At 51.3% G+C, this 26,568-nt stretch overlaps 1 protein-coding gene and 2 non-coding genes across 17 annotated transcripts in view; 2 read left to right on the top strand and 1 right to left on the bottom strand.

Annotated features, from left to right (window-relative positions):
• The window catches only part of RBFOX3 (RNA binding fox-1 homolog 3), a 449,725-nt gene that overhangs the window by 367,539 nt on the left and 55,618 nt on the right, over positions 1–26,568 (bottom strand). For 2 of the 15 annotated variants that reach the window (XM_057536051.1, XM_057536053.1), the window contains exon 1: positions 25,821–26,030. The exons of the other annotated variants lie outside the window; for them this stretch is intronic. The gene's annotated coding sequence lies outside the window, so the exon portion shown is untranslated. Of the gene's footprint in view, positions 1–25,820; positions 26,031–26,568 lie in introns of those variants that run through there. 15 annotated transcript variants of the gene reach the window in all.
• Positions 16,265–16,343, top strand: LOC114238322 (small nucleolar RNA U2-19). Its single transcript, XR_003623712.1, has one exon. It is a non-coding gene; the product is annotated as a small nucleolar RNA U2-19 (small nucleolar RNA).
• On the top strand, positions 16,509–16,584 carry LOC114238320 (small nucleolar RNA U2-30). The gene has a single exon (XR_003623711.1). It is a non-coding gene; the product is annotated as a small nucleolar RNA U2-30 (small nucleolar RNA).

Genomic DNA, 26,568 nt, shown 5'->3' with positions numbered 1-26,568 from the left:
AGCTGGGGAATGGTTGGGCTGGGCAGGGCCTTCCAAGCCTGTGCCCCCGACCCCTGGGGGACACCACATGCGAAAACAGAACTCATTGGCCTCCTGCACCAGAAGCTTGACAACCACCTCCTAGGGGGAGGGGAGGAGGGACAAATTAGGAGCATGGGATTAACAGGTAGAAACTACTGTTCATAAAATAGATAAGCAACAGGATTTACTGTATAGCACAGGTAATTATATTCAATATCTTGTAATAACCTATAATGAAAAGTAATTTGCAAAAAAAATAACTGAATCACCATGCCATACACCTGAAACTAACGCAATACTGTAAATCAACTATGCTTCAATAAAATTTTTTAAAAAAGAACAAAAAACCACCTCCTGGGTCCTTGAGAGCACTTGAGCACTTGGAGCATAATAAAGAGTTCTGGGCGAGTGGACGTCAGTTCACGGCGTCATTTAATTGCAGCAATTACAGAACGTAAAAGGACTAAAGCAGCCCCTGCCTCCAGCTCACGTGACGAAGTAGAGGCATGGGCACCCAACAGGCAGAGAACACGGATGGTGGAGCCCACTGTCCATGAGACCAGGCAGGAAAGTGCCTGACCTGGGACCTAAGACGTGAGGGGTGTTAGCGCCTGGAGCTCCTGGTCTGGTTCATCACACAAACATGAGCCCACCACTGCCAATGGCCGGAACTCCCAGCAGGGTGAGCCAGATCCCTCTGCTTCCCCCAGCACCTAGAACAGCACCAGGGACACAGTAGGTGCTCGGTAAATAACTATTGAAAGACTAAGGAAAAATGTTGCTTTTCATTTCACGCCATCACGGCCAAGCCGGAGGCTCTTCCTGAAGTACAGGACCAGGAAGAAAGCCAGCAAGTACCAGGACCAGGAACAGGAACAGGACTCTGTGGTCACAGAGAAAGAGACAGCACAGGCACAGTAAAATTTGCATAAATACAGAGAGATCCACGTTTATGTTTCGGGGTAGCAGGACAATAGATGAATTCTTTTCTTTCTGATGTTTGGTATTGTTCCATTTTTCTACAATAAGTATAATGTCTTAATAGGAAAAACAATGTAAGAATAAGGGCTTTATTTTTCATGCAGGTACCCTAAACTGGGATGGGGATAAAACAGCTCCGTCGAGTCCGGGATGGGGGCGGGGTGACAGTAAGGCCTCCAGGACTGCAGGTCAGAGCGGCTGGGTTCCAGTTGTGGGGCCGTAATTCGGGATCTGTGAGCCCTGAGCAGGTAACTTCCCCTCTCTGTACCTCTGGTGCCAGGACTGTGGAATGGGCTAAGGTTAGAATCTTCCTCCTGGAACCAGGAGGAGCAAATGGCTAGATAAAGGAAAGGCATGAGCAAAGGGTAGTGAGCAGCCCACAAACGCTGGAACAAGCTCTTGCCGGTCCAGCACAGGAGGGGGTACCAGCGGGGGGCGGGAAGGGGGGTGGGCACAGTGACAGGGAGGAAATAAGAAAAAAACGCAGCCCATGGCAACGGGGTACGTGGTGGTCTGTGTTTAATTAATGCCCAGACACCCCCTTCTCTGGAATCCACCCTCCCTCCTGCCCTGCGGGGTGGCCACGCCATAGACAATGCTGGGTCTCGGGCGCAGGGACCAGAGCGCTCGGGTGCAAGGTAGGAATGGTGGGGAGGAGGGCAGCAGTGTGGCTTCCTCACTCAGGAAGCTACACCCCTTCTCCACGCGTGACCTCCCATGACCTGAGCCACAGCGCTCCAGAGCGGCCCTCCCACCGTGCCTCCCACCTCTCCCCACGTCACAGGCTGGGGGCGCCGGTTTTGAGAGACTAATGAAGGGAGAAAATTCAGTCTCTGGATCTTCAACAGTGCTCTCCACCAACCCCCTCAGTCTAATACATGGCTACTTTTTTGTTTGTTTGTTTTCAATTTAAGGAAGTTGAATTCCTTTTCCTAGACAGAAAGGACTCATATTATTTTTCTCTGAAGAACACTTTAGTACCAAATTGGATTTTAGTGTCAACTAAAAAATAACGTATAAAAACATTATGTTAAGTGAGAGGAGCCAGTCACATGATTCCATTTACATGAAAAATCCAGAACAGGCAGATCTGTAGAGACAGAAAGTGGATTCGTGATTGCCAGGGGCTGGGGGGAGGGGAGGATTGGAAGGTGACAGCTAAAGGGCATGGGTTTTTTTTAGGGGGGGACAAAGTGTTCTAAAATGGATTGCGGTGATGGTTGCACACCTCTGAATATACTCCAAACCATTGAATGGAACACTTTAAATGAGTGTGTTGTATGGTGTGTGAGTATATATATCGTTAAAGCTGTTATCAAAAAAATTTTCTTTTGAGATAGTCAAACTAACTAATGCAAAAGCAGCAGGTGCCCACTGCTGGTCTGGATGACCAGCCTGCCTCTATCTCCACCTCTCACTGCCCGTCTCTCGCTCTGTCACACAACCCTCAGGCAGGTCCCCCATCATGCTACGCGTTCTCCTTCGTCCCACCCTGGGCATCTGTGCACCCCACATGTCCCGCCCTCATACACACACACTCGCCCTTCTCCTAGCCATCCACCCTCCAGGAATGATCGCCAGGGCAGGGTTGTGAGTTTTCCTAGGGGCGCCCACAGCCCCCTGTCCTCACCCTGCTGAGCACTGGTCACTCACCCTGGAATTCCAGCTGTTGACTTAGCTGACTCCGCCAACCGCTAGTCAGCAGGCCATTCAGGGCAGGGATCTGCCTCTGGGCTCACCGTCCCGTGTCCCAGTCTCACAGGGCCTTGTCCATGGCAGCAACTCAGACAAAAGCCACTGGACGAACAGAAAGGCTCCCAGTTCGCCCATCATCGACCTGCATTCGCAATTGTCAGGAATCTGTTTTATGTGATGTGATTTTAATTTGATATTATTTCAATAGATTCTTCTATGAAATATATAATCAGCAAATTTGTCATTCTTGACAGCAACGCAGTATTAACAGTTTAAATTCTTCCCGCTGTTAGTGCAGATATAAACATCCTTGCACAAGTAAGACTGGGCATTTTTAGCAACTTCTGTGCTCCGTGCTTCCTGAAATGGGATTACAGGATCGATGGGCATTATCCATTTTATAATCCATTACATACTGGTGGAACCCACTGCTGAAAGGATGCCTTGAGCAATGATTGTTTTTATACAGTCCTACTGGGACTTGATATTTATATATTCTCAATTTACCTTTTTGCTAATAAAAACAGGTGGATTACTTCAGGTCATTGAAAATTCTATACAGTTTAACCTTTAACTGTATAGCCTGACAAATTCCCATTCAGGGTGAAGTAGACATGCGGGTTTTTCGATGAAGTTACTGCTCCAGGACCTGGGAAGGGAGCCCTCCTATTACTCCCACCACCATTGGGGGGCCAATCTCAGCCACTGGGGGAGACAGGGATCAACTAAGGCCACAATGGAGGGGAGGACCTGGAAACGCTCCTAAAAAGTGTGCATGCCTCCAAGGCTGGAAAATGGAGTTTGGGAGGCACTGGGTACCCCACAGGACTCCCAGTCTCCAGGTGTCTTTGCTCTCTGACGCCTGTCCTGAAAACTGCTCTGACTGCAGAGGCCCTGCGTAGTGAGGCCACGCTGAAGGTATCACCGTGCCCCGGGTCCAAGAGTCTAAAGCGTCTCTTCCTCCTTAGAAACCACTCCTCAGTAGCTACAAGTCTGCAACCATCTCCAGACACAGAAACTCTCCTGCTGACACCAGGGCCAGGAGCCCCATGGGGCCACCCCCACCCCGTGGACTGAATGTGTGTGTCCCCCCATATTCAATGAGACGGTATCTGGAGGTGGGGCCTTTGCAGGGTGAGTCAGTCACGAGGGTGGAGCCTTCATGATGGGATTAGTGCCCTTGAAAGAAAACACCCCAGAGAGATGGTCTCTTTCTCTGCCACTTGAGGACACGGTGAGGAGTCTACAGGCCAGGAAGAGAGTCATTTACGAGACACAGAATCTGCCAGCACCTTGATCTCAGACTTCCCAGAACTGTGAGATAGAATGTTTGTTGTTTAAGCCACCGAGTCTATGGGATTCTTGTTCCAGCAGCAGGAGCTGAGATACGCCCCTCCCCTGCCACGTTACCTTTTATCCATCTGCTCTCATCGACCATTTCCAGGGGCCTTATGAGATCTCCTGTCATATTAAGGCAGTGTCATCTTTAAGTAAAGTCCGGACACACACATGCACACACACAGACTCCACCCCTAACCCCAGGGAGGTTATGGAGCTCACCTCAGGGATGTTGAATCTCATCTACAGTAAAGAAGAGAATGTCATGATGTTAGTATTTATCCAAAAGAGAAAATACACTATGTAAAGAGTTTCTTGAGTGGAAGCTCTTTTGCTCTTGAGAAGGATCTCTGAAAACCCATCCTCATGTGTCCAAATCTCACCTCCTCTCAGAAGCTATGTGAAATGCCAGCTCGCCCAGGAAACCCTCCCAGTTCGCCCCTGTACATCCTAGCCCTTATCAATGTCCTCCCTGGCATTCACCATTCTGTGCTTGAGTCTCATCTCTCTTACTAGACGTTGAGCTGCTTGAGGCCGAACTGTCTCTTACACATTGCTGCATCCCCCAAAAGAGTGACTTATAGAAAGTGCACAGTAAATATTTGAACCAGAAGTTCAAATACTTGTATCTCCCACATGATGAATTAATCAATTTCCAGACACAGAAATAAAAGATTATAATAGAAAGTTTAAATGTTTTATCCAGCAATTCCATGACTGGGTATGTACCCAAAAGAATCGAAAGTGGGATCTTGAGGAGATATTTGTACACCCAGGTTCATAGCAGAATTATTCGAAATCGCCAAAAGATGGAAGCAACCCAAGTGTCCATAGATACATGAATGGATAAACAAAATGTGGTCCATCCATACAATGGAATATTATTCAGTTTCAAAAGGGAATGAAATTCTGACACAGGCTACAACATGGATGGACCTTGAGGACATTATGCTGAGTTAAATAAGCCACTCACAAAAGGACAAATATTGCATGGTTTCACTTATATGAAATACCTAGAGTAGTCAAATTCATAGAGACAGCAAGTAGAATGGTGGTTGCCAGGAGCTGGGGAAGTGGGAATGGGGAGTTAGTGTTGAATGGGCAAAGAGTTTCCGTTTTGCAAAAGGAAAACGTGTTCTAGAGATGGATGGTGGTGATGGCTGCACAGCAACGTGAATGTTCTTAGCGCCACTGACCTGGACACATAAAAATGGTTAAGATGGTAAATTTTATGTTACATGTATTTTACCACAATTTTAAGTTTAAATGTTTCCAGTATGATAGGAATTAAACTTGTCTAAATGTCACCAGGCACCACCAAACCCCACTGGGGTTCTGCATGTTTGGGCGCCTGGAAATGGGTTGGGAGGAAAGAAAGATCATCCTGTGCTCACAGAGGCCCTGATGCTTCCATGACTTCTTAGTCAGCTCCGGCTTCTATAACAAAAATACCATAGACTGGGTGGCTTAAACAGCGGACATTTATTTCTCACGGTTCTGGAGGCTGGAAGTCCAAGATGAAGGTGCTGGCAGATTCAGTGTCTGGTGAGGGCGCTCTTTCTGGTTCATAGATGTCCATCTTCTCCTGTGTCATCATATGGCAGAAGGAGCAAGGGAGCTCTCTGAGGTCTCTTTTACAAGGCACTAACCCCATTCATGGGGGTTCCACCCTTACTACCTAATCACTTCCCAAAGGCCCTCACCTCCTAATACCATCACACTGGGGATTCGTTTAAACACGTGAATATTGGGAGGTCACAAACATTCAGTCACAACATCACAGTGAAAGACCAAAGTTCTAGTCAATGAGTTTCTCTCTTCCAAGTTCAGTGTCCCCATGAGCTGATCAAAGAGAGGTGATCAAGGAATCCATTGGTTCATTCAACAGGAGTTACTGAGCCTGAGCTCTGAGCATTGGGCAAGCCCAGACGCCAGAAGTACAACCAGGGGTGGGACAGCTGTCTGCCCAACGGGAGAGAGAAAGACTGGCAAACACACAAATTAAATGCAATTTGATGAAATGCAAAACTAATCAAAGTCAAACCTTTCAAAGCTGCCAATATCAGGCTACCCAGCATCCTGATATCTTACCTCCCACAGTTTCCGTGTCCTGAATCTCATACTCCCCTTCCAGCCTCAGTGCCACCAAAATGAGTTGACATCACTAAGGGGTCGTGGGGTTTTGCCTCCTCAGGGGGAGTAGGCATTGTCCTGGGAGATGAAAGGCTAGGATTTCAGTCCTGCACTTGTGACCACCTCATTGATTTTCCCTTCTGGGCCTCAGTTTCTCCACCATTAAAACCAAAGTTGGGTTAAATGATCCCCAGGACCCCATTCTGTGATGGGAAACTTCCACTCTCCCACCAGGGAGGGGAGCCCAGGATTCTGGAGAGTTCTGAGCTAATAAAATAACTCCATTCCCCATTTGGATAAAAAATGAGTTTGACAGAAGGGTATTGCAGAGAGTGATGTTCAGGCAGGTTTACCAACACCCGGCAGACAAACTGCAGGTTAGAGCCGGTTCCCTAGAACCAATATTTACAAACAGTCTCAGCATTAACGTGGGCAAGCGGCTTCCTGTGCGTCTAACTCAGCCTCTCCTCCCCCCACTCAGCTTGGTGGAGGCACCAGAGCTCTGTTCCAGCCTTTCAGCGGTTTTAAAGAGGAGAAACAAAAGCAAGACAACGGCCTCTCTCTCCTGCCCAGCATGTCCGCCCTGGGGTTCCATTGCAAAGCAGCGTTCTTGAATATGCAGCAAGGCCCCCTTCCCTGGGATGTCAGCTTCAAGTGATGAAAGCTGCTCCCCCCAACAATGTGCAGAACGCTGGGTCCAAGACTGCCGGCCCCCGGGAGAGTGTTGAGTCTGGACCGAGCACAAGGGCATCGCATCTGGAAGCAAACGCCTCTGCTGGAGGAGCAATTGTAAAAGCAGCCCTGCTTTGTCTCATGCCTTGAGAGGCAGAGAAGTCACCCCTCCCACAAAATCTCTCCAGGCACCACGTGCTCAGGACCTACACAGTCACATAACTGGATAACAAGGATTCTGGCATATAATTCACCATCGGATAAGTGCCCATCATGATGCTTAAAAAATGTTGTCTTCATGGCTTTAGCACGGAAAGGGCCCTCCGGCACCTCCCAACCTTCCCAGTTGCCCCTGTAAATCAAGGTTTCTCAACCTCAGCACCACTGACAGGTGAGGCTGTCCTGGGCACAGTAAGGTGTTGAGCAGCATCTGTGGCCTCCACCCTCTAGATGCCAGAGCACCACCACTGCCCCCCAAGCTGAGACAACAAAGATGTCTCCAGACAATGCCAAACGTCCCCTGGGAGCAAGACCTCCCCTGGTCGACAAGGCTGCTGTAAATTAAAGGACCACAGGTACATCAGGTGGCAAGAATCTCTAGTCTGCCACAGACCAGGTAAGCCAGAAGGCAAAGACCTCCACACCACCCAGCAGGCCCCTCTGCTGTGATTACTTGGATTCACCAGTGAGTTTCCCAACAAGGAAGAAAGCCCGCTGTCCTCATTTCCAAGAAAATGATTCCTATTCTTTCCAGAGGGGCTATGCCTTGGCAATTTCAGTTTCATTTCTAACGACAGAGCTCTCTCTTACCCCCATTCCAACCCCAACGGGGGAGAACTATCTGCACCTCTGAAGCTCTCTCTAATCACACACGTGTAAATCAAATTGAAGTTTTTACACTCGCCAGGATCTCAACATCTGAAGGCACCTGGCTGGAATTCTTTGAGAAGTATATTGTAATATCACTCATCACCATCTATTTTTCTAAGCTTGGAGTTTTGTAATGGAAATCTCTTTTCTTGTCTGAGTATATACCCTATGTGTATAAATTTCAAACCAAAAGGCATGGAAACTCATTTTTATTTAGAATTTTTTAATTTAGAATTTATTTAGAATTTTTACAAAATCTCTTGAGATGACTGGCAAAATGCTGGGGATGTCGCCCACCCAGGATGGAAATGGCTGGACTGTGGCATTGAGCCAAGTGGCTTCCTTCCCAAAGAAGAGGTGACCCTAACTGTCATCCTTATTTTTTGTCACCTTTGTCATAGTATTAAGTCCCAGGGAGTTAGGTGGGAGTGGCCCCCAGCCCCACTACTGAAACAGGTCATAAAATAGGAAGCGTCTGATCTGCAGAGTTCAGAATGGTCAGAGCGGAGGACAAATCCGCTGGAATTGACAAATCAAAGGTGGGTGGGAGGTGGGGGTAGTTCTGTTCTGGCTAAACCATGTCCCAGTGGCTGGACATGAAACGGACACTGGCTCTCAATTCTGCCACCCTGGTACATACAATTAAAAGATCATGGCGCAGGGGCTTCCCTGGTGGCGCAGTGGTTGAGAATCTGCCTGCTAATGCAGGGGACACGGGTTCGAGCCCTGGTCTGGGAAGATCCCACAAGCCGCGGAGCAGCTGGGCCCGTGAGCCACAATTACTGAACCTGCGCGTCTGGAGCGTGTGCTCCGCAACAAGAGAGGCCGCGCAAGAGAGGCCGCGATAGTGAGAGGCCCGCGCACCGCGATGAAGAGTGGCCCCCGCTTGCCGCAACTACAGAAAGTCCTCGCACAGAAACGAAGACCCAACACAGCCATAAATATAAATAAATAAACAAATACTTTAAAAAAAAAAAAGATCATGGCGCAGATGAACCAGGCCTGCAGAGGGCCCTGTGCAGCCAGGGACCCACTTCCCATCTTCCCCTGACCCCTGTGTGGGTGAGAGAACCAGGCACTTGAGAAGGTGCGAAACAAAACCACTGTGTGACACCAGCCCAGCCCCTCCTGCTCTTAGCACTGCAGCCAGCAAGGCTGAGGACTGCGAGGGGCCGGGACACAGAAGGACCTCACAGGTGGCAGACGCACAGAGCACCTACCAGCCCCTCCACACCAGTGGCCAATCCCAAGGTCAAGTATCGCCAGCCTGAGCCCCCCCTCTCCTCTCCTCTCCTCTCCTGGTGGGATCACCACTCTCTGAACCCTCACTCTCAGCTGTTTCTGTGCACAGGGCTATCCCTCTTCTGCACTGGGGGACCCCGAAAGCACGCACAAACTCCTGTCTGCCAGGATCATCCAGCCAGCTTGCTGGTAACTATGCTCTTCTTTTTGTCTTTCTTTTTTTTTTTTTTTTAACCAATTGCCCTTCTGGGAGAGAGAAGAAAAGCCAGATCTTTTGGAACTACCATCCTGCCGTTGCATGTATAAAAGCCACCAGTTCTGAAATCACAGTGCTGGAAAAGAAGCTGGAGGGAGGGCCGCCCCGCAGCTGTGCCTGGAGTTCTGTGCTGGGCACTAGCTCTGCTCGTTATCCTCTCCGCCCGCCTCCCCCTCCCTCCAGCCCGGTCTCTCGCGCATCTATTTTTGTGGTTGATCAGTGTGCCTCTGTTTCCCAACCAAGGGCTTACGTATGTGTATTTCTATACATCATTCCCTCCGTGGAGGCTTCTGAGCCATGCAAATGGCACCTTATGCAAATCAAAGACTCCTCCATCTGCTTCCGATATTCCCCACTTCCCCTTAATAACCTGTTTTAGGGGATGCGGTACATGCAGCAGATGATACAACTTTATTTTTGTAAACCCAGTTGGTCCTGGAGTGCTGGCAGCCACAATAATAGAAGAGTGCGCCTGTTACTGCCTCTCACCGAGTCTGCTGTTAGGCAGCACCTCATTAAAACAAGCCGGGAGGGGCTCCAAGAAGAAGGGAGAGGGCACAGTGGGGTCCCAGCAGAGCAGAGTGGAACACGGAATCCTGGCCGCTCCCTCTTTCTGCTTGGTCAGTGTTTGCCGTGGGTCAAATTGTGTCCCCCCCCAAAATATATGATGAAGCCCCTACACCTGGTACCTCTCAATGTGACCTTATTTGAAAACAGGGTCTTTGTAGATATAATAAGATGTAAGTTAAGATGAGGTCATAATTGGAGTAGGGCATTTGATCCAATATCATGGGTGTCCTTACAAGAAGAGAGAGGACACAGAGACAGGGAGAAGGCCATGTGACGATAGAGGCAGAGGCTGGAGTGATGCAGCTACAAGCTGAGAAACGCTGAGGGCTGTTAGCAACCACCGGAAACCAGAAGAGGCCAGGAAAGATTCTCCCCTAGAGGTTTCAGGGGAGCGGGGCCCTGCAGACACCGCCCCATCACAGCCTCTCCAAGGGCCTCTCCTTCCCACCTGCGACTTCATAGGTGTTGGTGTAACTGGGGTGGTGTTTATTTTCCCTGCCCATTGTGCCCCCAGCCCCTGCTTCAGGGCCTCGGGGTAGATACTCAAAAACTCCCTGGCAGAATGAAGGTAGGAGGGCTAAGTAACTGCCCCCAGGTAACATGGTGAGCAGGTGCATATGGGGTAGGAAAACATCACTCAGAGTCAACTCCAAACTGTTTCTTTTAAGACCTCTTTTAGTGCCCAAAGGATACTCTTGCCATCAAAAACTCACTCTCACCCCAGTGAAGGGTACCTAGGATTCTGTGTACTGATTTTTCAATTTCCTGCGAGTCTACAGTTATTTCCAAAAACAAGTTAGGGGGAAAAAAGATCATTTTCTTTTTGTTTGACAAGATGCTGCAAAGCCCAACAAGGGCTTACCCCTCTCCCCACTCCCACCCCACGTACATCACCTGGCTCACAGGTGGGCTTGAGGCCTGACAGTCAAGAAGCAAAGTCTGACTTCCAGTAAGAGGGAAAGAGAGGCATTCAGAGAAAAGAGTTGTCACTTAGAACCTAAGTTTTTCAAACACCCATGGAACCAGTTCTGTGGCTCCCAGGAGAGAGGGGTACTGGGGGCCAGGAGTGCCGAGTGGGATTCAGACAAAGAAGGCAGGGACCTAGTGTGGGGGTGGGGCAGCTGGCCACCGGCGAGGTGCCCAATGCAGGAGCTGGCCAGTCCTGAAGGGCAGAGGTGGTCCGTGTAATCGGGAAGCGGTCATGTGGAAGCAGCTGGCCGCAGACCCAGGTAGCAGACACAAGTCTGTGCAAGAGGAGGGACCTTCTAAAGGAGACGATGGGCTAGACCTACACACACGTCACGGGAGGTGATGCCGGGGAACGTCTGGGGTGTTACCGTCAAGGGAGCTCCAAGCGAGCTGGAGGAAGGAGGGAGAAAAGGAAGAAGAGCCTTTCATTCTCCAAAGGGAGGAAGATGGGCCTGAAAGCTCCTGGGCGTCCCTGGAAGCTCTAGAACAGGTCAGCAAATCAAGGCTAGGGGCCAAACCCAGCTCGTCACCTGTTTTATAAACAAGTTATTGGAACACAGTCACGTTCGTTCACTTACATATTATCTAAGGTGGCTTTCACACCGACGGCCAAGTTAAGTTGTTGTGACAGAGACCGTCTGGCCCTAAAATACTGACTACCTGGCCAATGACAGAACAAGTTTGCAGAGCCCTGCTCCAGAGCATTTCAACTCTGTGAGAGCTGGTTTGAACTTACACAAAGCCTGGATGGGGGGATTTTTAATGGGATGCAAAGACAAAAATGCACCCCCCCCCCATGGAGAGAGGAACCACCAGCAGTGTTCTCCTTTTACCTGCCCTGGGGGAAAACCTCAGTTCTGGCAAAGCAAAGGCACTCTGTGACCTTTGGAAAGGCCAAGCTAGGGTCAGGCACCTGCACTGTTACCTGGAAGTAAACTGTGTTTTCAGAGAAGGGAACATGCCGTGAAGTGGTAGAGTATTTCTGATGTGATTCAGGACAGGAAGCCCAAACTAAGAGAATTCCAGAATAAAGATAAAAACCCAAGTGGCCAGAACATTTTTAGAACAAAAATCAAACCTAGGGAGAAACTTTCATCTAAAATTGATTGTCCAGACAGCTCACAAGGGTGACTGGTCCACACGCAGCCAGGGGGTCCTGTTCCGAGGGCTTCTTGGCCCTGGAGTCCAATGGCCCCATCCACTGAGCCTGCCTAGATCCATTGTCTGAATCTCACATCATTCTCCTGCCCACACACACCCCACCCCCCACAACCCGGGCATCTGCAAGGGTCCAGGCATCCCAGGCCTCTGGGCCTCCTCCCTCTGGTCTTGCGCATCTAGGAGGCCAGCAGCCCTTCCTGCCATGGAGAGTTTCAGTGAGTCTTTGCATGTGTGTTTCAGGGATGGTGAGGGGGTGACTTACTGAAAATGCCGTGTTCCTCACCCTCTCTCATCGCCTTGGCCCTCGGTCCTCTGTGAATAAACACCTGCCAGCCCCCCACGAGTGTATGAGATGCATATGGGCCAGAATCTTGCCATCTCCATCTTCGTGCCTCAGCCCATGCCCAGTGATTGCTCACCTGGGGCTCAGTTGACAGTCTTTTATTTTGAGGTTGTGATGAAATCCGTCTATGAAATTCAGCACCAAGAGGCAAGCCAGCCCTACAAGCCAGACCAGGAGAAACCAGGGCAGGTGGTGGTCTGCCCCCAGTTCATTCACTCACTCTATCCTTGGGTGCTGGCCTGTGTAGGCCCTGGGGCTTCAGAGACAATGAGACTCTGTCCCAGCCCTCAGGGTGCCCACAGCAGGGCTGGGGGAACCGTGATAAAGCCCATATGGATCATCATTACAGAACCATAAGGCGTGTGCAGAGTGCTGAAGGAGCACAGATGATGGGACTCCGGGAGCTCGGGGGGCAGGTCCTCCAAGGGCATGTGCATTTTAAGAGGGTCTGCTTTCAGTGGTGGGCTCTAAGCAGCTTGGGGTTGGTGGTGGATGCTGGTGGTGGCATTCTAGTGCCTGCCTGTGTCCCCCAAGCTCTCTTGGAGCATTGCCCCTGCAGTCCAGGGGCTCCACCAGACGGAGGACTTGGCCGGTTCTGGCAGTGAAGACAAGAGAACAGCAGGCTCCCCCCGGAAGGTGCAGCACAGAGAAACATCGGCGTCGTTGCCAAGTCCCCAGACCCTACCTCTCAGTCCCCACACAGACTGCGCCTGCATTCAGGGGAGGGGCCCCTGATGCAAGCCCACCCTTCCCCGCGGCCTCTGATCGCAGCCCTGCCAAGGAGGTCCCAGGCGGGGTGAGGAGGTCGCAGCGCTCAGAGGAGGGTGGCCCAGGCCAGCAGGTGGGGCCCAGGAAGCTGGCAGCTGCCATGCTCCTCCAGCTTTAGCATCCTCGTCATCTAAGGCAGCTTCACTTTTAAGCAACCAGTGAAGGACAAGTACCCTGTAAATTTAGAACGCGTGATGGCTGGTAGCTTTTGGTATTCATCTTAGCGCATGGGTAGGGGGAGGAGACAGAAAGATCCACTCATGGCCGCACCATCACATCCCAGCCCACGGAGGTGCTTGCAGAAGGGAACGTCTTTCCCAAAAGGAAAAAGGTAGCAGACACTCTGAGGCTGGGTCCCAATCCCCACCCCAAGGGCTGCCCCCTTCACCACTATTCCCACCAGCATGTCCCCACCCAGGGCACCTCGGCCCCCACCTCTGGGCTCCCCTTCCCTTTCTCACATTTGGCTAAAAATAGAGCCTCTTTTGGCAGCAAATACACCCAGTTTCCCCAGAACATAAGCTTCCTGGGAATCTAGAAAAGGGAATAGCTCTACCTCTCATGGAGCGCAGATGGATTCCTGAAAGTTTGTGTCAAACCAATTTTTGTAAATCCAATCATGTTCGCAGTGATTCACCTCCATCTCAGAAACACTTCCCTCCTGGCCAGCTGCTCGCTGACCAGCTGCCTCCACATACACAGATACGCTCACCAGCAATGGGCTCGAGCAAACACCAGTTCAAGAGGGGGCTGAAGCCAGAGAGGGTCCTCTTGTGATCTGAATACTCATGCCCAGATTTTGCTGTGTCAGGGCTCAGGTTTCCAGGAAGCGGGGCAGACGGCACAGCGCTCTCCTCAGCGTTTCTTTAGCCCTCATCTGATTTCTTGTAGGGAGGTATCACCAAAAGCACCCTCACACCTCTCACCTGCTTCCCAGGACATCACAAAGTGGTCCTCTGCTGTGTGATAGATCTGCATGAGAACTGCACAGGAGTGGGGGAGGGAGGGGGAGAGGTAGACTCAGTTTCCCTGTTGTAACACCCACCACATGATGGCCCTAAAGGCAGGGTGGGGTGGCCTGCAGCAAAGCCAGGCTGGACCGTGCAGAGCCCTTGGCCAGCACAGAGCGGGTGAGGCAGGCGCCAGCATGAGCAGACCTGCAGTGTGGGAAGACGCCTCTCTGCAGGACAGAAGCATCAAGGCTGCAGGCAGGAAAGCTGACAATGGTGCTGGTGGCCGAGGAGGTGGACAGAAGTGGACAGATCCAAGGTCCAAGGTCAGTGGACTGGGCAGAAGACTACATTTGGGAGGTCAGAGGAGAGGAAGGTGACATAGGCCAGTGACAGAGGCCCACGCCTTCCAAGTAGGGAGCCTCCCCCTGCTCCTGCAGCCGCTCTCCTGGACAGACCAGCCAGGAGTAATCCTGGGGCGCTGGCCCCTGTGCCCTGTCTTGATGATGCTGGAGAGCATGACTGCTGCCCCGTCCAGTCACTGGCACAGTAGACTCCGAGGACACAAGCAAGGCCATAGGGACCAGTTCCTGCTCCATGATTTCTTCTGTCAGGCGACTATTAAAAACGTGTATGTACACTCACGCATGTGTGTTAAAGAATGGGGGACTGTGGGCTTCCTTGGTGGCGCAGTGGTTGAGAGTCTGCCTGCCAAGGCAGGGGACACGGGTTCGAGCCCTGGTCTGGGAACATCCCACATGCCGCGGAGCAACTAGGCCCGTGAGCCACAACTACTGAGCCTGCGCGTCTGGAGCCTGTGCTCCGCAACAAGAGAGGCCGCGATAGTGAGAGGCCCGCACACCGCGATGAAGAGTGGCCCCCGCTTGCCGCAACTAGAGAAAGCCCTCGCACAGCAACGAAGACCCAACACAGCCAAAAGTAAATAAATAAATAAAAATAAAAATAAACGAATTCCTTTAAAAAAAAAAAAAAGAATGGGTGACTGCTGTTGAACTAGCTCTGAGCAATCTGGAGCTGAACGTCCACTGGCATGCAGAAGCTCTCCCAGTGGACTTCACTGGTTTATACCAGGGTGGGCGTGTCCCCAACTGGATTATACATTCCTTAAAGGACAGAAAAAGGACGCATATGTGCTCAGCACCTGTCCTGTTTCAAGCCCCACCCAAGGTACCTGACCCTCGTATTTCAACTCATTTTCACAGCATCACCCTCATTTTGTAGGTTAAGGAAGCTGAGGCTCAGAGGGTCGACCACGAGCTAGTTGGTGGGGGAGCTGGGGTTTGACCTTCTCTACCACGCAGCCTCTGCCCTTTGTTTTTCTCACAGGACCACCCTAGGGATGGGACAGCACCCTCCTCCAGCAAAGGGGGTTCCAGGCCTCAGAAATCCTCCCGAGGCCACGCCCTGGCCACGTCCCTAGACTCACCCGGCCATGCCCCCAGCACACCCATTGGCTGGCATGGGTAGAATAGAGGACTAGAGGCCCATCAAGGAGGGTGGTGATAAACCCACCTGTCAGGGAGGGGTCTCCAGGTCCCTTCAATACTAGGGAAAACCAGCATCAGCTCTGCACAGCCCAGAGTCCCAGGAGTGTGGGAGGGGAGCTTTTGGTGTGTGGCCCCTAAGGCACCCTGGGGCTGAGCATGGGAGCTGTACAGCACAGGAGGGGCGACCTCAGCCCCCTGTGGTCAGGCAGTCTGAGCAGCCTTTGGCAAGATCTGTAGTTATAATTGTGTCCTTATTATAAAAGTGATACATATTCACTGCAGAAAATTTAGAAACTACACATATGCAAAAAGAAGAAAATTTAAAATAACCCACAATCACACTACCCTGAAATAACTCCTGTTAACATTTTGAGCATATATACCCTCCCAGACTTTCCTATGCATAGAATATATATTTTGGTACCAAGTGGGATCATACTGTACATTCCATTTTGTAACTTTTTTCCATTTAACTATGTCTCATAACAAATCACTAAGTATTCTTCCACAACATCATTTTTAAATGGCTGAATTAGCCAAAGGATACTAAAAGGACAGCTGAAGACAGGAGAGGAAAATTTTATAATGCAGAACGCTGCAATTAAGCATTAAATAGGAAAATGACCTTTGTCAACAAATCAGCTCTACAGTTACAGAAAAATATGATTTTTTAAAGTTATTTTCCTCTTTAGTCCAAATTCTACAATATTAAAAAAACCAAACCTGACTTAAAGACATGACACTCAAAAGAGAGCCCCCTTCTCTGAGATCTTCTCTTACTGAAATGGACCAATGATGAAAATAGCCAGATCTGAGCATCTAAAAACCTTCCAGTCTACCTATGCGTGATCTCTATAGTTCTGAGAAGCAAAAGTATAGAGTAATTTAAAACAATAAGGGGTTATGTCTAGGGTTGTGTGTGTCTGTGTGTGTGTATGTGTATATAAAGACAATGGTGGATATCTGAGGATTTGTTGATGGATGAGTGAGATTGGGGTGGGGATGTACGTATATGAAAGGTAATCAGTTCTGAGCAACGATGAAAAGGTTTTGCTACTGCCCTTTATAGCTATAACTATGAACATTTCTACGCTTGATCTGAGCTCAAAGTAGGGGGTGCTCCCCTTGGCTGGTGATGTCTTCAGAAACAAACAACATCATAGTTCTGAAGGGCTGACTTGACTTCCTCTTACTGCAGGTTTAATGGACTGAATTATTTTATCCCCACAAAATTCATATGTTGAAGCCCTAACCCTCAATGTGATGGTATTTGGAGGTCGAGCCTTTGGAAGGTGATCAGGGTTAGATGAGGCCATGAGGGTTGGGCCCTCGTGATGGGATTAGTGCCCTAATAGGAAGAAACACCAGAGCCCTCTCCCCACCATGTGAGGACAGTGAGAAGGCAGCAGTCTGCAAGCCAGGAAGAGGGCCCTGACCAGAACCTGACCATACCACATCTTGATCTCAGACTTCCAGCCTCCAGAACTGTGAGAAGTAAATTTCTGCTGCTTAAGCCACCTAGTCTGTTGTATTCTGTTGTGGCAGCCAAAGTAGGCTAAGACCTCAGGTAAGATGCCTAGGGTAGCTTGGGGATGGTAAGATTGCAGTCATCTGGACTTTGTCAAGCCATTCCCCAAGGAGAGACCCACCGGGGGCACATACAGAGATGGGAGGAGTGAGGAACCTGAATCCAGGACTCACAGCTGCTCTGCCAGAAGGAGGTGTGTCCCTCAAATATGAAATGGGAGCTCGGGCTGGGTCTGCTGTTTCACGATGATGACAGATGAAGTGCAAAGAGCCTGGGGACAGCCCAACAGGGCTGCTCACGGATGAGGCTCGGGCAGAGCGCCCAGGCTCCCTCCCACAATGGTCTCACCGTGTTTGCGGCCTTCTTCTCCCGCTGTGAGCCCAACAGAACAGGGGGAAATGAACGGAGAACACCAGGGGGCTTGTAGGGGCCAGAGCCAGGGCCAACTCCAAGAAGGGCAAAGAGGGCTCCTGCAGGGTCAGGAGAAATCCTGGGGCCAAAAACATGGGGTTCCTCTCCAGGGACCAGGGGTTGGGGCACTGAGAGCAGTTCTGCACAGACTCAGGCCCTCACCAGAGCAGGATGAGCACGGGTGCTGGAGGGGCTGAGAATCACCCCCCAGGTCCGGCCTCAGGACCAGCAAGCAGCTATTCCTACCACTGGTCCCCGCAGCTTGGTTAAAAATCCAAGGACGAGATTGTCCTGGGGCAGAACCAAGGGTGACCGGCCGTAAGCTGTGCCAGGCTCAGATTCACTGTGACCCAAATCCGAGCTTGTAAAGCATCATGGGCGCCAAGCACCGGTGGCTTCTGGTTTATTGCTTATCTTTCCTATGCACTTTAGGGAAGCTACTTTAGGGAAATGCCAACCTGCCACGTACGAAATAAAGCTAGGATCTCTTTCCAGGTGGGAGCCACTTGTTAAAGTGAACCCAGGGAGAACAGGGCTCAGGGACTCAGGGTGCTGGTGGCCCTGGGAGACACAGCTTCAGGGGCTGATACGTAGGCCTCCTGGCGCCTAGAGTGATGCCACACGACGGGAAGTCCAGGCCACGGCTGGTGCAGGGCTGGGTGATTCAGCACCTCTCTGTGTCACAAGGACACAGGCTCTGCCCCCTGCCCGCTCTGCACCCTCCCGTCAGGCTGGAAGGAGGATGGCTGCGGTAGATCCACAACGACGTCCTGAGGCCTCTTGTAGAAGCCAAGAACTGTTCACGGAAGCTGACCCTCCCTGCTGGAAGATACTCCTCTTGTCTCATTAGCCAGAACCAGTCACGGCTAAGAGCACAGGATCTCCCATGGACCAAGTGCTCAGCCCTGAGGTCAGGGTGGGCCTCACTCTCCCCAGCCCTGCCCGAGGGGGTGGGAGGATGGACACCTGCACTAAGCCCAGGTCAGTAAGAAGAAGGGGGAGGGCCCAGATGCCCCTGGGAGCTGGTCAGCCTGTGGGGCCCTCTCCCCAGCAAGGCTCTTCCCTGCCTGCCCTCTGGAGATGTCACCGGGAGCTGGCTGTCTTCACTCTCACTATACCTTTACCCTCTCGCTCATCCCCCAGAGCACTCACCCCAACGTTTGGGTCCACAGGTGATCCAGAGGGTAGAAAATGTCCCAGCTGCCCCTCTGGGGTTCCTGGGCTCACAGGTCAGCTGCCTGGACAGGCCACATTCTGGGGGGCACAGGGCAAGACAGGATGGCCAACTCCCAAGGACAAAGTCGCCTGGGTGGGGATGACCATTCCAACGCAGGAATGGCCTGTGCCAGGGCCCTGGGAGGCCTGCAGGACTTGCATTTGTGGGGCCACTGGCTGAGCAGAGTTGGAAGAGCCCACACGGACAGTGGGTCTGCCAGGCAGTGGGAGGGGCCCCTCTTCTACTGGGAGCAGTTGAGCCCCCAGTCACGAGCCAGCCTCTGGGGAAGGGGCTGGTTTCCTCCGTGCAGACCACTCAAAGAGCCCAGCCCCCTCTGCCTGTGAGCAGTAGCCGCTGCAGGTCCATCGGCACAGTGCCTCCCTCCACAGCTTCCTACGCACCGAGAGACTCTCTCTCCTCGCCCTTCCCACTTCCATTCATGGCTAGAATTAAGAGACCCCACGGGGGACAGGGAGGAAAAGTTACCATCCCCTTGGCCTGACAGTTTGACCCCAGGAACCCCATTATACTAATCACCACCCAACTCACACCCTTGTCTTGTGCCACATAGCCCTGGCAACACCAGTAACATACATGTGCGTTCCAGTAAAATGCACCACCACATCCTGTAAATTTGCCAGCCGAGGGGCCCTGCTTAAGTGTAGCTCAAGAAGCATGCACTTGCGGCCACATCAGTTCTGTCAAAGGTGCGTCATTGTGCTGATGGACAGATGGACAAGCCAGGCTTCCCTTGACTCTCGGGCTGCCAGCCATTGGCTTCTTCCTGCTGAATGAGCCAGCCATGGGCTCCTGGGGCCGCACCCGGCCTAGCACTTTGCACAGAGAATCCCCTGTTGTCTTCTCCATCCTCTAAGGGACCCAGAAGGTGGGACATTGACCTGCTTGGCAGATGTATTTGTCTCCTAGGGCCGCCGTAACAAACTAAGCAGCTTAAAACAACACCAATTTTATTCTTGAACAGCTCTGGAGGCCAAAAGCCCGAAACTAAGATGTCGGCAGCGCTGTGCACTCTGGAATGGCTTGTGCTGCATCACTCCAATCCCTGCCTCCGCCCTTACGTGGCTGTCTGTCTTCGTATGTCCTCTCCTCTTCTTATAAGGACACCAGTCTCTGGATTTAGGGCCCACCCTACCCCAGTATGACCTCATCTTAACTTGATTAAATCTGCAAAGACCTATTTTCCAAATAAGATCTCATTCAGAGGCCCCCGGAATTAGGACTTGGACGCATGGGGACACAAAGCAGCGCACAGAGTAGGTCTCTCCTGGCAGGTGAAGGGTGGACAGGCACTTACACCAGTGCCAGGGTTGTCTCCCCACACCCCTCCATCACCCACATGCCAGCCAGCCTCTGCTCCAGTGCCCCAGGGCGGAGTCCTCACAGCCTCCTGAGTCCCGCTGATGCTCGCATCTCTCAGACAGAACCAAATTCTGTCTCCCTAGAGCTTACACCCACACATCCTTTCTCTGCCTTTGAACACAAAGGGACAAACCTACTTCCTCCTCCACACGACAGACCTTTGAATAAGTGGAGCACGGCAGCAGGCCCATCCCCACCCACCCTGCCTCTCCGAGTCTCCTGGTAGCTTCAAGGGCCCACCTGTCATGGGTGTGCATCCGTGCACACCCCAGCTAAGCCAGCCCCACTGGCCACTGTCTCTCCTAAAGCAAGACACAGAACTGACCACAAATGCGCCAAGGAGATGCTTCTCCCCAGACACGCACAGGGTGCTGTGGGCATAAGGCTGAGGGTGCTGGAGAGGGAAGGTTCAGGGACTCTGGATCCTGGCTGAGGGTGTGGGGTGGGGATGGGGACAGCCCCTCACCCGAGGTCGGGCTATGGAGACCCCAACGTGGGAGACAGATGGAAGAAGAGCTGGTCCCAGCCAGTGTGTTGATAAAGTCTGTGTGATCGTGTGATGACTTCTCTCCCAGAGGCTGACAGCTCCCTGACAGCAGGGTCAGGTCTGTGTGTCTACCTGGAGCTTGACAAAGTCTTGTTGAATGAATGAATGAGTGAATGAGTTAATGGCTGAAGTGGAGTGGGGGAACTGGAGACTTCCCGTCTTTCCCCTTCCCACCTTGCAGCCCCTGAGATGCCTCCCTGTGGAGTTACATGGTGAATGTGGCTGTTGAGGAGATGCCCACGATCACAGCAGGACACCCTCAGTGCTGCCTCCCAACGCCCAGTTCCCTCCTCTGGAGCAGAGCTTCCTGTGCGTGCAGAGAAAGCAGGATAATAAAGGGGGGGTGGGGTTTTGAAAGCCATCCAGGGCTGCCGGCTGTCTTTGGGGCAGCACCAGGGCAGTGAAGCACTAACTGAGGCTCTCGAGCCACACATGGTTCCTTTAAACCCAGGAGTTTCAGACAAAAAGATCAGCAGACCTTAGGCACCCATGTGGGGCTGGAGGTCTACCATTGTCATTAGACCCAGAAGGCCACCACCATGAGAAGTTCAGGTCTAAGGCTTCGAGATCAGGTGATGGTTTAACACAGCTGGTCCAGAAGCAACTCCAAGACTGCATGTAATAGTCAAAGTCTGAGAGTGGCCCATATGTAAAGAGCACCCTGGAATGAATAAAGAAAAAAGACTCCATGGAAACACAGACAAAGCACATGGACAGACAGTTCACAGGAGGCAAATGCAAATGAACAATAAACACAGAAAAAGATAATGAACCTTCCTAAAGTTGAGGAAATGTAAGGTAAAATGATATTTTGTACCTTAGACTGGCAAGTATTTTAAGAAATAATAATAACTGATACTGGTATGGATGTAGGATAAAGGATTCTCACATGGCATGGAGAGATCTGTAAATACTTTCAACTTTGTAAAGCAATCCAGCTGTAGTTATTAAAATTTAAGATATACATGCCCTTGGCCCCAATAATTCTACTTTTGGGATTTTCTCCAAAAAAGCAGAAAGTACCGGGAAAATACATAGCACATGCACATGGGTGGGTCAGTATGAGCAAAGGGGAGATTTGGGGAGGGGACACTTCCAACTGTTAGCAGAAGTCAGAAGTCATCCCGGAGAGCTAGATCTGGGGAGGAACAAAGGAGACTAATCGTTTCACTTTAGACACTTCTGTCTTGGAAGACCTAATACAATAAATAAATAATGACTTTTATAACTCATGTGACTGCATTTTTTAAATGACTATGGAAATGATTTCGAAATGAAAGCTTTCTACGTCCCCTGCTGTTATAGGTGGGGTTGCCAGATTTAGCAAATAAAAACACTGGATCCTTGGATAAGTTTGAATTTCAGATAAACAACATTTTTTAAAAAAAAATATAAGTATGTCCCATGCAATATTTGGCACATACTTGCACAAAAAATTCTTCGTTTTTCATCTGAAATTCAAATTTAACTGGGCATCCCGGGTTTTATCTAGCAACCCTAGTTACAGGGGGAGGGAAAAGGAAGATCTCTGCAACTCTAATTTAAATCCATTTCTTCTAGCTCCCCGTGAAAACCTGTCATAGCCATGACGATATTTTTTTCTCCCAGTGATCACACGCACTCACACACACGCGCACACACACTCACATGTTTTGATCATCACTCGTCACCCTCCAAAAGAGCATCCTCTGACTTGCACGCACTGATGTTCGTCACGGCTCTTATTTGAGAGTCAGGATGTCACAGCAAAGCTCCTAGAGCAGCATCTGTGCCTTTCGCATTCTGTGTCCAAGCCCAGCAGTGCTGGGCGCACAGAAAACAGTCAGCAAACTGGGGGAAGCCAATTAACAGAGGACCAGGTGTGCCCTGGAGGGAGGATGGTGACCCTCTTCAAGGTGTGTGGCATTCAGCTTCCGGCCAGTTACTTTGCTGGGTCACGCCCCCCAACTTCTTAGCCATGGTGGGCATCTTGGAACCTGCTCTATCCGCCAGGTCCGCCTTCCGTCCCCCCTCTCCCAGCACTGAACACACAATGCATGAACCTCATACAGAGTGGCCTAAGCCGTTGCTTCCAAAGGCTATATTTGCATCTCATTCCACATTATTCACTTGTTGTCAGGGCGAGGAGACCCAGGGCTGAGGACGGGGAGTCTGGAGCCAGGGCAACCTTGGCCAGCTTGCAGGCTGCTCAAACTCCTCACGTGTACAAGCGGAGGTTGGGCAGATGTTCTTGAAGGGATTTCTAAGCCTTCCGGGTTTAAGGTCAGATGTGTCCCCAGCCCTCCTATTCCAGAGTGTGCCACTAGCCCACCCTTGCCCGAAGTGGAGAATGTGACCGCTAGCCACAGGAAAGTCCTCCGCCCTCTCCTTGAGGCCCAGGCCGCTCTGCAGGCCCAGGTATCCCGATGGAATCGCTGCTTAACCCGCTGTCCATCGTGTCGAGTTGCGAGCTGAGGAAGCCGAAGACGCGACATTAGCATTACAACCCACACTGATCTTTGTCAATTACGCGCCAGTATTTGAGCTCTAACCAGCTTTAAATTGAATCAGGACGAAATCATCAGAATAAAAAGAGCCCAAGCCCCAGCCTTTCAATTCCAGCACTGGAAAAAAAAAGTTATACATTTCATAATGGCCTTCTACCCCGTAATGAACAGGAAAAATAAATTAGATTCCAAGCTAAGGGTATATTTATGCAATTTCATTATATGCCCATGAGCAAGCCTGGTTTTCACCAAGATAAAAATGAGCTCTCAGAAACACTCGCACTAAATAAATGGAGTGATTTAACAGCTTAATGGGGAGCGTGGAGGAGGAACTGAAGGACAATGTCAAAAATGGAAAATACAAATAAGAGGGACGTCTGACATGCCTCCCGCGCTGCGCGCACAACGCCAGAGGCGCCGGGTCTGTGTAGCCCTCTGGGCAGCATCTCTCTTCTTGTTGCCCTGGGTGACCAAGGCCAGGATGGGCGGAGGGAACATGGGTTTCCCCCGAGACAAGGAGCGCTGCAGCTCTGCACACTGGTGCAGAACATCTGCCCCCAGAGCCCCAGGCCCAGAGGTCAGTTCTTCACAGTCCGTTCCTGCTTCCAGAGACGACCTCGCTGCAGTAGCTTCTGCAGTAAAATTCCGGGTTATCTTAGCCCTTCTGGTTCTCATCACTAACCTTTCTTCCCTCCTTTCCAGAAGTTCCTCTCGGTTCTTTTGCTTCCGTATCAGAGTTACCCGATGTCAGCGTGGCCCCAGCTTGGGGGGGCAGATGTGGCACCTCCGTGCCCACGGGGTCTCCTCCAGAGTCCCCGCACACCGGTTGCCCAGCCTTCACCTTAGCATTTCTTTTGCCAGAAGCGAAAACAAGTTCTCTGCTGCCTTCGATCTCTCCAAGCGTGCAGTTTTGGTTTTTTTTTCCGGTGCACTGTTTACCGTGTGATGCTCTGGAACCTCTGTGTGAGAGGCGTTGTGGAAGCTCAGTTGTTGTGAAGGTTGACAAAATAATGGATTTATTTTTATTTTTTTAATGCATATTTACAAGGCTGGAGGGTGTCTCCCGAAAACCCCAGTGGTGCGTAGCTGGGAAGAACTCGGAGTTAGACAGCTCCGGGACCTCTCTCAAAGGCAGCGCTTTCGACTTCCTGAGGTCCCCTTTTCAGCCTCGCTAAGGGGCTCCCTGGTGCTGTCAACTAGGGCAAGGAAAAGGTCATCGACTCCTGGAATGTCAGTCCCGGGGCACCTTCTGGGGGAATCTCCCTCTTCACAGATAAGGCTATAAAGGCTCCGAGAGATCAGGAGGGATCCAACTCATCCGTGTGGGTGGGGGGGGTGGGCGGGGGAGTGGGGTCTTACATCAGCCTGCCCCACAGAAATATCATGCCAGCCACAAGGGTCATTACATGTTCTAGCAGCCACATTTTAAAAATGTTTTAAGTGGGTGAAATTAATTTTAATAATATATTTTATGTAACCCAATATATCCAAAATATTATCATGTCAATATGTAATCCACATAAGAAATTACTAACGAGGTGATTCACATCCTTTGTCAGCATGCTGCGTCTTTGAAATCCGGTGTGCATTCTACACCCACAGCCCATCTCCACCCGGACGGGCCACGGGCTAGTGGCTTCCCTCTCAGGCGACGCCAGCACAGAACTCCTTCATGTCACAATTGTCTCACTTACAAACAACCCCAAGCCTAAAAGTCAACCATGCAGCCGCATGTGGCTGCCGACCGGTGCAGGGAAATGTGCCCGTTGCTCAGAAAGGCATGTTTACAACCTTCATGATTAGTGACTTCCCAAAACCTCTATGAGACCATAATGAAAAATCACTACCCCCGTGACTCCTCGGGCATCTTCTGTGTCAAGAACGAAGAACTCTGCAGGGGACGTACTGCCACATCCTCTGCATAGCTCTGAGAGGCAAGTCCTATCATCACTGCGACATCCCATCAATAGCAGAGGCGGTGATGGGGTTGCTGCAGAATCACACAGTGAGTCAACAACCATCAGGGAGCTGAAACATCGATGTTTATCAACCTCTGAGGGCAGAATATCCCCTCCTGACAAAGAGAAACCACTTAGAGCCAAACAGGCACGGGATTCCCCTACTTCGCACTTTGGGCAGCCTTCGGCCAAAAGGGGCAGCTCAACATGGGGCGAAACCAAGACCCTCCTGCTTCTGCATGTTCCCTCCTTTCCCAGGGCCTCCAAGGGGAAAACATAAACAAACAAGCAGATAGATAAATACCAACCAACGAAGATAAAACAAGCTGTGAAGATTAAGCATGCCGAGCTCGCACCGGCCTCGGCCTCGGCCTCGTGGTCTTAGGTACCAAGCCCATCAGCTCGTTAGTGCAGACAGAGCTGGAATTCCACAGCACAGGGTGATTCCCGGCTCCCACCCAGTGAAAATGCAGAGCGACTGACTGACCAGCGAAGACACAGCCAGTGTCCACAGAAAGGGGCACGGGCGTAGCTGGAGCGCCAAGAAGCTTGCTGAGGACACTGTGGGACAGAGGGATCCAAACACCCAGCCGGACCCCGCCCTCGGCATTGATGGGCTCCTTCCTGCCTGCTGAGGTTGGGGTCGGGTCCACAGCGGCCTGGCTGTCATCCTCACAGCGGCCCCACGAGCAGGTTTGAGGATACTGCGCCAGTGGCTGGTGGGTGGTGGTGCCTGGACCCAACCCCGGCCGCTGGCTGTTTCAATTATCACCTGCTCAGGTTTTTGTCCCTCCTTGTGGGTCAGGCGGGGCCCTACCTGTACCAGGAAAAAGCACCAGCGTCGGCCCCTGGGATGCTGTAAAGCTCAGGACGTGTGCTGCTCTGTTGTCACGTGGTGATGACTGGTGCTGGGGGAAGGAGACCTCGAGGAAACGCGGGAAATGAAGAGGTCTGTCGCCTCCGTTGCTGGGGAACTGATTTGGAGCGAGGGGAGCAGGAATGAAGAGGAGAGAGGGGAGGGAAAGAGCAGAGAGAGAACGAGTCCTCCCCAGGCTTCAAGAAGTTTGCTCCTCCTACCGGAGCTCCTCCACCTTCCAGGCCTCCCGCCTGCCCTGCCAACCTGACACCCTGAGAACCACCCGCAGGCACCGCGCCTGCCACGACACGGCCACCAGGCCCCCAGCAGACAGCGCCCGGCCGCCTTCCTTGACGGCCCCTGTAAGGGTGTCTGCCTGCATCCTCAGGCTCTGTCTGCGTCCCCAAGCCACCCCCTCGATGCTCTTACATAACTTGGGTCCTTCCCCACCCACGAGCAGCGCCGTCCTCCCAGTCCCCCCACCTTCTAGACACGGGGGTGGAACATCTGCTCGCACCGCTCGCTCCTCTCCAAGGGAACACCGTCCCCCACACGCCGCACCCCAAACTCAAACACTGTCACCCTCCCCCGAAGCAGCAGGGGATAAAAAATAACATAAAATGAAAACATGCTACCACTGCCGCCCACCACATCATTAAGGGCAAGAAAAACTCTCCTACAAATAAAACTCTTTCCTTCTTGTTCTAGA

The sequence above is a fragment of the Balaenoptera acutorostrata genome, chromosome 20 (assembly GCF_949987535.1).
Source record: "Balaenoptera acutorostrata chromosome 20, mBalAcu1.1, whole genome shotgun sequence".
NCBI lineage: Eukaryota > Metazoa > Chordata > Mammalia > Artiodactyla > Balaenopteridae > Balaenoptera > Balaenoptera acutorostrata.
This window is presented reverse-complemented; position numbering and strand designations above follow the sequence as displayed.